Source organism: Schistocerca americana, chromosome 4, assembly GCF_021461395.2.
Source record: "Schistocerca americana isolate TAMUIC-IGC-003095 chromosome 4, iqSchAmer2.1, whole genome shotgun sequence".
NCBI lineage: Eukaryota > Metazoa > Arthropoda > Insecta > Orthoptera > Acrididae > Schistocerca > Schistocerca americana.
The window spans coordinates 668,046,953-668,060,775 of NC_060122.1; the positions used below are offsets into that span (position 1 = coordinate 668,046,953).

At 38.9% G+C, this 13,823-nt stretch overlaps 1 protein-coding gene across 1 annotated transcript in view; it reads right to left on the reverse strand.

Moving 5' to 3' along the window:
- LOC124613688 (degenerin unc-8-like) overlaps window positions 1-13,823 on the reverse strand; it is a 214,160-nt gene that overhangs the window by 51,670 nt on the left and 148,667 nt on the right. The gene's annotated exons all lie outside the window — the stretch shown is intronic.

Below are 13,823 nucleotides of genomic sequence, written 5' to 3' on the forward strand. Positions count from 1 at the left end.
AAAGTGAAGTTAAAACTAAAAATTAAAGTACAAGACAGAAATAATGTAGGAAGAATTTCACAAAAAGAATTTACAATGTTTTTATCAGCACATACCCTCTCACTTGACAACCTGGAGTAGCATATGAATCTCAAAGGAAAGACCTTTGAAATGCAATTAAAATAGAGATCACAATGTACTACGAAGAAGAATCAAATACACACAAGAGAATAATCAGTTTCTTGAACAATACTTTATTTACAACTGTGCTGCTCAGGGTTGAAGAATATTACACAACATCTATGTGACACGGTTTTATATGAATTACTGATTGCAGAATATATGTATTATGTATACAAGAGCTGGCATACAGTGTACAAGGCTAGGCAACTGCACAACATTAAATCAGTTACAGACTTTGCAACAATTCAGAATGAAAAATACAACTGAAGACTAAACTTTAATGACACTTGAAGTAAGCTGAGCCAGTTAAAAGCAAAGAAATGTATGTGACAAAATCATGATTCTGAGAAAATGAGATTCAAAATTTGCATCAAATTTAAAATTCCATGTTTATTTGTTCCTCTGTCTACAGCAACTACCACATGCAGTGGTTATTAATGAAGTTAAACCTAAAGTACAGCTGAAACCAAGGGAAAACTACAGCCACAATTTTTCCTGAGAGCATGCGCCTTTACTGGTGGTTAAATGATGATGAAATCCTCTTGTGTAAAATATTCTAGATGTAAAATAATCTGCCATTCGGATCTCCAGGTGGGGACCACTCAGGAGGGCATCATTATCAGGAGGAAAAAAAACTGGTATTTCACAGATCGGAGTGTGGAATGTCAGACCCCATAATTGGGCAGGTAGGTTAGAAACTTTAAAAATGGAAATGGATAGGTTAAAGTTAGATATAGTGAGAATTAGTGAAGTTTGATGGCAGGAGGAACAGGACTTCTGGTCAGGCGAATGCAGGATTATAAATCCAAAAACAAATAGGGGTAATGCAGAAGTAAGTTAAATAATGAATAAAAAAATAGCAACATGAATAAACTACTACAAACAGCATAGTGAATGAATTATTGTAGTCAAGACGGACATGAAACTCATGCCTAAAACAGTTTATATGCCAGCTAGCTCTGCAGATGATGAATAGATTGAAGAAATGTATGATGAGGTGGAATTTTTCAGTTAGTTAACGGAGATGAAAATGTAATAGTCATCACCATGACTATTAAATTTTCATCTCCCTTAACTAACTGAAAAATTCTGCAGTTCAATAGCAAGAAAAATAGAGAAGGAAAAGTTGTAAGTGACTATGAACTGAGGTGAAGGAAAATAGGATGGAGCCACCTGGTAAAATTTTGCACAGAGCATAACTTAATTGTAGCTAACACTTTGTTTAAGTATCATGTAAGGAGGCTGCATACGTGGGAGAGACCTGGAGACACAGACCTGGAGACACCGGAAGGTTTCAGATTGGTTATATAATGGTAAGACAGTGATTTAGGGACCAGGTTCTAAATGGCAAGACATTTCCAGGGGTAGATGTGGACTCTGACCACATTTTATTGGTTATGAACTGTAGATTAAAACTGAAGAAACTGTAAAAAGAATGACTCAAAAATGAGATCGACAGGAAGTGCAAAATGGCTAAGCAGGAATGGCTAGAGGATGAATGTAAGGATGTAGAAGCATATATCACTAGGGATATGACAGATCCTGCCTACAGGAAAATTAGACAGACCTTTGGAGAAAAGAGAACAACCATATGAATATCAAGAGCTCAGATGGAAAACCAGTCCTATGTAAAGAAGGGAAAGCAAAAAGGTGGAAGGAGTATACAGAGGGTCTATACAAGAGCAATGCACTTGAGGGAAATATTATGGAAATGGAAGGGGACACAGATGAAGATGAGATGGGAGATATGATACTGTGTGAAGAATCTGACACAGCAATGAAAGACCTCTAAACAAGACCCCAAGAGTAGACAACATTCTGTTAGAACTACAGGGTGTATACGCGGACAAAGCAAAAAAATTCCCAAATTTTTTTCCGGATTTTCTGGTTAAGAATACACTTTCTCCTGGAGGGAAATTCATTTTTTCCATGTTAAGTGACTGGATAATTTTCCTTGGAACTGTAAAACGTATCAATCCTTTGAATGGTTATGGTTGTATACACCAGCATAGAATTTCCTGACACTTTAGAAAACGAAACTCAGGGAAAAGCAAGTTTTGGAAAGATATTTGATGTGCAGCAACATGTACACTGCATATTTTCATATTGCAAAAGTATAAATTCAAATTCCACCAAACAACACACATTACTTTCCGAAGCATTGATATCGAGATTGCAATGCCCTTTTATAAGCCAGTCAAGGCTCATGTCATGTGATAACGCCAGCTGATAACAGTGGATATTCATAGCATAGGACACATGATGAAGTCAGCCAATAACAACATCACTGTTAACTAGCGTGAACACACAAGTGGGAAAAGTCAATGGTTTGAATTAATATACATAGTGTTCATACAAGAAAAGAAAAGCTTTGACATATGATATTGGTCTCAAAGATTAATGAGCTGCTAAGCTTTTACATATAATGCTGATCTTTTTTGCACGTGTTACACTTTAAGGTACATCACACAAATCTGCCAGTAAAATTTTTAATAAGGACATAAACGTTTGATCTTCTAGGCTCGAAATTCTTCTAAATGACTGTCCTTGAAGATTTGATTTTTAAATGAGTGTCAAATGCTCTGTGATATAAGAAATTCATCACACATTCTCACACATAGTTCATCTTGCATAAAAGGAAATTTACTTTGAAAGTAAAGCTTTTCAAATGACCATTCGCAATATTTTCTTGCAACCTGTTAGAAATAGGTTTATTTCAGCAGTTGACAGAAAGCACCAGATAACAGGCATCACCAGGCTTGCACAGCTACAATGACATCGGATGCTCGTATGTTCACACATGTGAAACATTAAAAGATCTTACATTATGTCATAAAAGAAACAAGACTTGGTAGATACTCCAAGAGCAACAGAATTTTGTGAACCATGCTAAAAGTGTAATTCTGCTTAAAGTGCACATTTGTGTGTCCAGATTTGGATGTAAATTTTCTTGGACTACCAGTATTGTATTATCTTGTGTTTGGTTCTTTATTATGGTATAATGCTAGAAGATGAAAACGTGCACTTTAAATGCAGCAAACAGTTGAAACTAGCCAATAGCATGCAATTAACACTTCGTTTCAAATAAATTGACTGGCTCGACGGAAAAGATTAATAAAAGCCAAATTTCTTTAGCAAACCGACAAAAATAACCCCATCATTCTGCAAGGCTGTTAATGCTTGACTGTCAGAAAGGGGGAAATAAAATAAAATCTGAAATGAAGAACATATTTTAGACTTCTGTAATCATGTGAATATATTTTAATTCACTTGATAGCTCCCAGCCACAGAAATCTGTCTTACTTTCATCAGATGTGAGAGTAATAAACGAAGAGGAAACAGAAAAATCACTAAACTTAAATACAGATCATGTGGAGACTGCCCACCTCCCCACTACATCTCAGACTGCTCTGTGCATCAGCCCTGGATCTACGATATTTCTGAACTGGGGCAATATTAGATAGTATTTCTTGATCTGATTACATGTGTTTTGTCACTGTCTGCTAGATAAAATGAAATAGGTCTGCCTAATATTGCAGCAATTTTAACACACACCAAATAAACGAGACTGATTTGGCACAAATGGTCATTTTTATAACACAACAGAATATGATTCATGAAGTACCAATATCAAATGCCTATTAGGCCTACTACAAGCAAAAATTTTTTATTCTAGGAAATAGTTTCACGTTTCATTCATACGCTCCATCTTCTGAAGTATGAGATCGAAAAGTAGTAGTATGAAATGATTAGACAAATTTGTAATTGTCATATTCTTCTATAATTTGTGTGATGTCCCCATTTCTTCACCTTCCTTGTTCTAACAAACAATCTTGTCATCACTAATTCTGTAACTATTCCTGCCAGTGTCAAAATTTATTCTCTGGTTAACTTAATTAAAGCTGTCACAATCACTGGTTTAGTTACCTCGAGTTTATTCTCCAGTTAGGCCCTTACTAGTGTAGTGGTCTGGCCAAAAATTTTCTGTCAAAATTTCATTTTCTTGAATGAGAAGATAATATACAATATTTCTTGCCTGGTATTCCTGTTAGTCTTTTATCTCCACTCTGGTAATCTGAGTCTATGGATTTTGCTAGTAATTATAACAACACTGATCATTTGCACACCCAGTCAACCACATAAAGAGCGATTGGCATTAACCTGTTCGGCTTCATTCTGCTCAGTTTGTATAGGCCCGTCCCCTTTTGTCTCCAGGAAAGTTAGCCCCATCCCCTTTTGTCTGCAGGAAAGTTTATTTCTAGATGTGATAGGGATTCCCCTGGAAGAGACATCGCATATACTATGCACACATTCAAAAATCAACTTATGATTCATTCAGAAATCAACTTAGGATGTGTTCACAAATGTTTAAAAACTAACAGGGATGTGTTTCAAAATCATACCAATAATCAATACACCAATGTGTGTTGGATGCTCGGCACTTTGTGAAACAAGGTTTTTTTCCTCAAAAATATGAATTTGACGCCCCCCACCCCACCCCTCCCTGAAATTGCCACTCGGGGCAGATACCTCGGTTTGCTCCCACCCCCTAGACACGGGCCTGTTGCGTATGCATGAATCTGGCAGCTTAGGCGTGCCAGTAAAATTTTACCGGGTAGCATCTGGCTGCTTCCTGCTATTGCTTATACAGATAACTGCCACACTTCTGTAGCCAAGAGTGGGGGAAGGTACTACTCATACATGACTCAACTGTGCATGTGCATGGGCTAGCTCGCAACTGCTCAAACAACTCTAATGTAAACAGATGTGACATCACCCTCATTGGAGGCAATTTGTTGTTATGAAGCAGTGAATAGTCTTTCTAAAGACTTTGACACATTTTACTGTAGGCAAATGCTTGTATGAGCACTGTGTTTTGTTGTGGTATATGGTGCATTTCCTTTGCAACTTAAGTTTTATTTTCATTTTTTTTCTTTCTCTCATTCATGTATTATTGCTGTAGTATTATTCTGCAGTGGTGAGATACAGTAATATCCTTTTTTAGAATATTGGTTCTTATCAGTCACAGTTACAAAAATTTAGCTGAAAACCAAAACAATGAAAAATTCCTGGAATTCTAAAAAATTTCCTGGTTGTTCCCAGTTTTTTCCCAGATGAAAAAATTCATGGGTTTTTCCTGGATCTCTCAGTTGTCCCAGGTTGTATACACTCTGAACTACTGAAAGCCTTGGGAAAGTCAGCCATGACAAAACTCTTCCACAAGGTGAGCAAAATGTATGAGACAGGTGAAATACCATCACACTTGAAGAGGAATGCAATTATTCCAATTTCAAAGATGGCATGTGCTGACAGGTGTGAAAATTACCAAACTTATCAGATTAATAAGTCACATTTCTAAAATACTAACACAAATTCTTTACAGACGAATAGAAAAACTGGTATAAGCCGAGCTCGGGGAAGATCAGTTTGGGTTCCATAGAAATGTAGGAATACGTAAGGTAGTACTGGCCCTATGACTTATCTTAAAAGATATTGTTAAGGAAAGGCAAAGTTCCATTTATAGCATTTGTAGACTTAGAGAAAGCTTTTGACAATGTTGACTGTAATACTCTCATTCAAATTCTGTAGGTGGCAGGGGTAAAATACAGGAAGCAAAAGGCTATTTACAATTTGTACAGAAACCAGATGACAGTTATAACAGTAGCATGAAAGGAAAGTCATGGTTGAGAAGGGAGTGAGACAGTGTTGTAGCCTATCTCTGATGTTATTCAATCTGCTTATTGAGCGAGCATTAAAGGAAACAAAAGATAAATTTGGAGCAGGAATTAAAATCCAGGGGGAAGAAATAAAATCTTTGATGTTTGCTTATAACACTGTACTTGAAAGGAGGCTGTAGGATGAACATCAACAAAAGCAAATTGAGGATAATGGAATGTAGTCAAATAACATCAGATGATGCTGAGGCAATTAGATTAGGAAATAAGACACTTAAAGTAGCAGATGAGTTTTGCTATTTAGGAAGCAAAATAACTGATGATGGTCAAAGTAGAGAATAATGAGGAGTTACTGAGTAGAATTGGGGAGAAGAGGAATTTGTTGCACAACTTGATTAGAAGAAGAGACTGGTTGGTAGGACACATTCTGAGGCATCAAGGGATCACCAATTTACCATTGGAGGGAGGCATCGTGGGTAAAAATCATGGAGGGATACCAAGGAATGAATACAGTAAGCAGATTCAGAAGGGTGTGGGTTGCAGTAGTTACTTGGAGGTGAAGAGGCTGGCATAGGATAGAGTAGCATGGAGAGCTGCATCAATCCAGTCTTTGAACTGACGACCACAAAAACAACACAACTACAATACCAGGGGATTAAATTCATAATATTGTGCTCAGTAACGTTTTATCAATAATCTTGTTAGCATTTATATCCCTCTGCTCCAAGGATGTCACTTACGCCCCTTTCACTCTCATTGACATGAGACTCACAACAATGCAATACAATATTTTTCCCTTTCACATATTACATTAACCAATACATGTAACTTTGAGTTGTTACACATATAATGGAATGGCTATGGCAAACGAATACACAATGTCACATTGAAAAACATAAATTGCCAAGAAATCCCTTACCACATATGGTACACATACAAATACTCCTATTTGCTTTTATTACAGGAAATATCTATTCTAAGACCCACAACTGAGCAAGGTGTGCAATAGTTAGCACACTAGACTCACATCTGGCCATCCAGATTTAGGTTTTCTGTGATTTCCCTAAATCACTCCAGGTGAATGCCAGGATGGTTCCTTTGAAAGGGCACAGGCAATTCCCTTCCCCATCTTTGACACAGTCCAAGCTTGTGTTCCATCTCTAATGACCTCAATGTCAATGGAATGTTAAACTCAATAGCCCTTCTTCCTTTCAGATACAATCGGAGTTTGTGTACCATCTCTAATGACCTCGATGTCAGTGGAATGTTACAATCAATAGTCCTTCCTTCCTTTCCAAGTCCCACATAGCATCATGAGAAGGCACAGAATTATTAGCAGATGGTGTTCTTGATCCTCCACTTTCTGGTGATTTCCTATATGGTTTGGAAGCAGATATTTTTGACAAAGACATGTATGTGCCATTGCATCCCTTTGCATCCAAACAGAAAACACTTCTTGTTAAGTAGTTCTTCAAATAACTGCTAGGAAGCAGTTCAAATCACCTGATACACCTATATCCCTTTGCTAAAAGACAGACTGGTTCTTCCTCTACAATATGGTGCACATGTCTCCAAACATTCGGTTTTGTCACTCACAACCCTTTTCTTCTAATCACCCCAATTAAAAGATCAGTCGACATTTATATTGATAATCTGATTACATGATTGATTTACATGTACCAGTTTTTTACACCATGGAAAATGCAGCATTATAGGCAAACATCAAGAATTTATTCAATGTTGTATATCTGAATCGAAAACAATTTTAAATATTTGTTATTATCATCTGCAAAGAAGAATTAAAAGGGAATTTTTCTTAACAACGTTAATTGACAAACTGTTGTCAAATAAACTGACAAGAAGATAGTACACCATTAAACTTTATCCAGTGACTTTTGGCAGAAAATATTAAATGTCAAGAAGATTTTCGAAACACTGAAGAAAATTGAAACTGTCCTCAAGCAAAACTCAACTGAAATTTGCAAGTTGAAAACAATTATAGAAGATTCAAATGCAGTAAAATTTTACTTGGTGTAAGCTCACCCTGTAATAATAATAGTTCAAGAGTGAGATGACAGAGAATTCTGTAACTGTGGTATGCCAAATTAAACAATGAATAGCAGGCTGTAATTTGCAATAATCTGTTTCCGTGTAACACAAGTGGAGAGGTGGGGTCAACCTGTGCATTGGAAGTGTTGGAGTCTTTGGACAAGGTGTTGATCTAATGTGATATTCTGGGTGTAGTGATAATGAGGTAGCTGTCTGGCTATTGCTGCACTGCAATAGCAGCGAAGTCCACACCATTCAGCAGGTTATACATACATGTGAAATGACGGGTGCTTAAGCCATCCTCTGCATCCCACTCCGAGTGTTGTCCCTCGACAACCAGAAAAACTGTCAATTTATCTGACACTCAGGTCATAGACAGAAAGTTTTGGACACATGCATACATTAAAATCGTTGGGAACATCGGCATGTGCTATCGGGCTGCCCATCGCATGGGCAGGGCATTGGGATGGCTGGCAAGAAGAAAGCAGCATGTTGTCAGAGGACGAGTCACCATGTAGGGTCTGCATGGGCTTGAGATGATTTACCATCACTTTCATTGGCTCATTGTTCAACAATATCTTGAAAATATATACCCCTCATTCAGGAACTCTCTGCGGACTCATGAGCAGTGCCTGCAAAGCCATCCAGATAGCAGAGTGTAATGGAGTTGTGCATGGAAGTGTATCACCAGGTGGATGCTAGGATGTAACAGGTGTCTGTAGGATGATGTGACACATTTCACAAGATCTGTATAGTCGTACACAGTATCTAGTGATGTTCAAGATGGGGGTTAGTAGTGGGATCGTGGTGAAGGTCTCGCTATTGCTGAGCCTGCAGCTGTGCATCTGTAAACTTATCATAGTCAATTTGTGTGAAGATGGCATTCATTCATGACAGATACTCTGCAACCATATTTCCCATGCCTTTCTGGTGGCAGACATGTCTTTTAGCAGACTTTGAATTGAGTATACTAGCAGTCAATGGTCTGTGTAAATGACTAGTGGTCTGCCTCACACATGTTTGAAACTGCCAAACTGCTTCATAAACCGCTAGAAGTTCATGGTCATAGAGGGCCACTTACGCTGTGAAGCTGTCAGTTTATGTGAGAAAAATCAAAGTGGTTTCTGTAAACATGTCACCTCCTGCAGCAGAAACACCTCAGTAGTAAAGTATGTACAAGGGAGGGTTTAAGCTAGTAAAGGTAAGCTGCACACAGGGAGTCAATGCTAGCTTATGTTTACCAGCAGTATTCTTGCCTGCAAGAAGCTCATATGAGTGAAGCCTGAATGGTGGCTGCCTGTGGAAGGTGACAGCAATAGAAATTAATCATCCTTAGGAGTTGACAGAACTGGAAGTCCTGCAGTGGCGGCAGCTGACAGATGAATTCCTTTTGCTGTGGCATAGGATGAACTGCAGATTGAAACTGAAGAAACTGCAAAAAGGTGGGAATTTAAGGAGATGGGACCTGGATAAACTGAAAGAACGAGAGGTTGTAGAGAGTTTCAGGGAGAGCATAAGGGAACAATTGACAGGAATGGGGGAAAGAAATACAGTAGAAGACGAATGGGTAGCTCTGAGGGATAAAGTAGTGAAAGCAGCAGACGATCAAGTAGGTAAAAAGACGAGGGCTAATAGAAATCCTTGGATAACAAAAGAAATATTGAATTTAATTGATGAAAGGAGAAAATATAAAAATGGAGTAAATGAAGCAGGCAAAAAGGAATACAAACGTCTCAAAAATGAGATCGACAGGAAGTGCAAAATGGCTAAGCAGGGATGGCTAGAGGACAAATGTAAGGATGTAGAGGCTTGTCTCACTAGGGGTAAGATAGATACTGCCTACAGGTAAATTAAAGAGACCTTTGGAGAGAAGAGAACCACTTGTATGAATATCAAGAGCTCAGATGGCAACCCAGTTCTAAGCAAAGAAGGGAAGGCAGAAAGGTGGAAGGAGTATATAGAGGGTTTATACAAGGGCGATGTACTTGAGGACAATATTATGGAAATGGAAGAGGATGTAGATGAAGATGAAATGTGAGATACGATACTGCGTGAAGAGTTTGACAGAGCACTGAAAGACCTGACTCGAAACAAGGCCCCGGGAGTAGACAACATTCCATTAGAACTACTGACGGCCTTGGGAGAGCCAGTCCTGACAAAAATCTACCATCTGGTGAGCAAGATGTATGAGACAGGTGAAATACCCTCAGACTTCAAGAAGAATATAATAATTCCAATCCCAAAGAAAGCAGGTGTTGACAGATGTGAAAATTACCGAACTATCAGTTTAATAAGTCACAGCTGCAAAATACTAACGTGAATTCTTTACAGACGAATGGAAAAACTGGTAGAAGCGGCCCTCGGGGAAGATCAGTTTGGATTCCGTAGAAATGTTGGAACACGTGAGGCAATACTAACCTTACGACTTATCTTAGAAGAAAGATTAAGAAAAGGCAAACCTACGTTTCTAGCATTTGTAGACTTAGAGAAAGCTTTTGACAATGTTGATTGGAATACTCTCTTTCACATTCTAAAGGTGGCAGGGGTAAAATACAGGGAGCGAAAAGCTATTTACAATTTGTACAGAAACCAGATGGCAGTTATAAGAGTCGAGGGGCATGAAAGGGAAGCAGTGGTTGGGAAAGGAGTGAGACAGGGTTGTAGCCTCTCCCCGATGTTATTCAATCTGTATATTGAGCAAGCAGTAAAGGAAACTAAAGAAAAATTCGGAGTAGGTATTAAAATTCATGGAGAAGAAGTAAAAACTTTGAGGTTCGCCGATGACATTGTAATTCTGTCAGAGACAGCAAAGGACTTGGAAGAGCAGTTGAACGGAATGGACAGTGTCTTGAAAGGAGGATATAAGATGAACATCAACAAAAGCAAAGCGAGGATAATGGACTGTAGTCAAATTAAATCAGGTGATGCTGAGGGAATTAGATTAGGAAATGAGACACTTAAAGTAGTAAAGGAGTTTTGCTATTTAGGGAGTAAAATAACTGATGATGGTCGAAGTAGAGAGGATATAAGATGTAGACTGGCAATGGCAAGTAAATCGTTTCTGAAGAAGAGAAATTTGTTAACATCGAGTATAGATTTAAGTGTCAGGAAGTCGTTTCTGAAAGTATTTGTATGGAGTGTAGCCATGTATGGAAGTGAAACATGGACGATAACTAGTATGGACAAGAAGAGAATAGAAGCTTTTGAAATGTGGTGCTACAGAAGAATGCTGAAGATAAGGTGGGTAGATCACGTAACTAATGAAGGACTATTGAATAGGATTGGGGAGAAGAGAAGTTTGTGGCACAACTTGACTAGAAGAAGGGATCGGTTGGTAGGACATCTTTTGAGGCATCAAGGGATCACAAATTTAGCATTGGAGGGCAGCGTGGAGGGTAAAAATCGTAGAGGGAGACCAAGAGATGAATACACTAAGCAGATTCAGAAGGATGTAGGTTGCAGTAGGTACTGGGAGATGAAGAAGCTTGCACAGGATAGAGTAGCATGGAGAGCTGCATCAAACCAGTCTCAGGACTGAAGACCACAACAACAACAACAACAACAACAGGATGAATGCTGGTATTGTTGAAAATATGTCTAAGAAATATATCAAAGTTGGCATTTTCTTCATTGACCACAACACAGTTATCAGCAAGTGTATCAAAAAATTGTTTAAGAAGCAGTTCACACATGTCCTTGTCTTGGGAAAAAACGAGTATGTTGGCCAGGCACGCATAGCAGAGAGGGAGCTTGAAATTTCAATAAACCACTGCCAGGTCTGAGCTGCATATTTGATGACATATGGCATAAATAGGAACTAGAATAAGCCAAAAGACTTGATCATTGCTGTCTTTTGAGCGTCTTCTGCACTAATTGGTATCTGCAGATATGCTCACTTGCAGTATAGGACACTGAAAACAAAGTACCCATGCTGTAGTAGGTGGAATTCTGAATGTCTGGTATTGGGGAAACTGTCAGTTATCGTACGAGTATTAAGTGTACTGTGGTCTCCACATAAAAGTACAGTCCTGTATTTCTTGAGCACATGGGTGAAGCTCTAGCTGTCTGAAGATCTCGCAACTCCAGCTTTTAGGAGTTAATCAAGCACTGCCTTAGCAGCATGGAGCTGATCCAGTGGTAACCCAGATCATCTGTAGCACACCAGAGGGCCTGGCATGGTGGTACTCTTGTGTATCATTTCGTTTTTGATAGTCCACTGCATATACAACACTTGCGGAGAGGCTGGTGGTGCAAGATGTATGAAGTTTCAATGAGAGGCACAAAAGTAGGAGGTGCATTATTGACTTGATTGATGACTGAAGGTTGTGTTGACAGAGGTGCTTCCTCAGAGACTGCTGTTTGTGGTGTTGAGACTGGGTTAAAATGGTGCAATTAAAATGTTGTGGGCAAGTGAAAATAATTGTTGTATCTGATAAATCTTTAGATGGCATCATGCTGCAGGGATTTCTTCTGACATCTTGTGGATTGTTCATCATATGGGGTCATTTTTCTGCTGTAGAAAAAGGGAATCCAGATGTGTCTCGAAATTGAGTATTTGGATTTTTTAAGCTTTTGGTGAATGATGTGATGCAGTCTTGTAGATAACGACAAAGATCATCCATCAAAATGTAACACTGTGTATTGTCTGAAAGAGACATGATGAGGGTGGACTGTGCAGCCTGAAGGGCATGGCCAAAAATGCAAAATCTAAGAGGAAGGGTCCTGAGTGCAGTTCTCCCGCTGGAGCCCAAATCAATGAGATATTGTTGGCATGAGGGGCTGAGGTTGTACAGTCTGTTGATGTTCTACAGAGGTGGTGTGGGAGAAAATTCATTTCCACAATATGAGATAAGGTGAAGTGAATTGCCACTGTGGTCTGGTGCACCTATCAGGAACCAGGCCACTCCTATGGGTAGCCGCAAGATGGGGAACAGTTATGCATAGTGTGGCCAAACTGCGTGTGAAACCAGCAAAATGAGCCATCAATGGGCATGAAAGAGTGAGGGACGTGATTGCCACATGCATGAAAAGTGGTTGTGTTTGTATGAAGGTCACTGACCCAGGCTGGGGGCAGGATGTCACAACAGTCATTGGAGATTTGTGGGAGTCAGCCAGGCTCACCTGCTGTAAAGAATTGAGCACATCGAGGTTGGTGGTGCAGCCCATGTGCGGTGGTGCACTGTCATTGTTGGAGTGTGGCAAAGATCCTGTCTGCTAATTTAGGTCTGCTATCAAATGAGTCATGTTCATTGGTGATTATGGCAAGTTGCACTTGCAACAGGAATTTGACCAACCAGAAGGTCCAAGCAAGTGATCCAGCATCAGTTGATAACCAACTAGTGTGTGCAACTTACACCAGAGCTATGACAGACTCCTATTCCCCAATTGTTCATTATAAAACACTTGCTGTAGCTGTTCTTGTGGCATCTGTGTAAGGTGTAGAAGATAGTTGATTTTGCGGCAGTATACTTATTACCTGTAGGGATGAGAGAATAATGTCACTTCTCGCATCAATATGCCCTTTTAACTGAGCAGTGACACTAGTGACATCACAAACCCAAGGTGTACACACAGACAAGAAAAAAAAATCCCTGGTTTCACAGTTAAAAACGAAATTTCTCCCTGGTGAAAGTACACTATACCCTGGGTAACAGTATACTTTTTTCCATGTTAAGGGACAATATACTTTTCATCATAGCTGTAAAATTTATCAATCCATTAAACAATAAGGTTTTTATACACTTTCATAGAACTTCCTGGTACTTTAGGAAACAAAATCCAGGAAATACAACAAATTTCGGAAAGATCTTTGATGTGCGGCAAGATGTACAATGCATATTTTCATATTACTAAAGAATAAATATGAATTCCATCAAATACAGCACGGTAGATTCCAAATCACAGAAACCAAAATTGTGATGCACTTTTTGTCAGCCA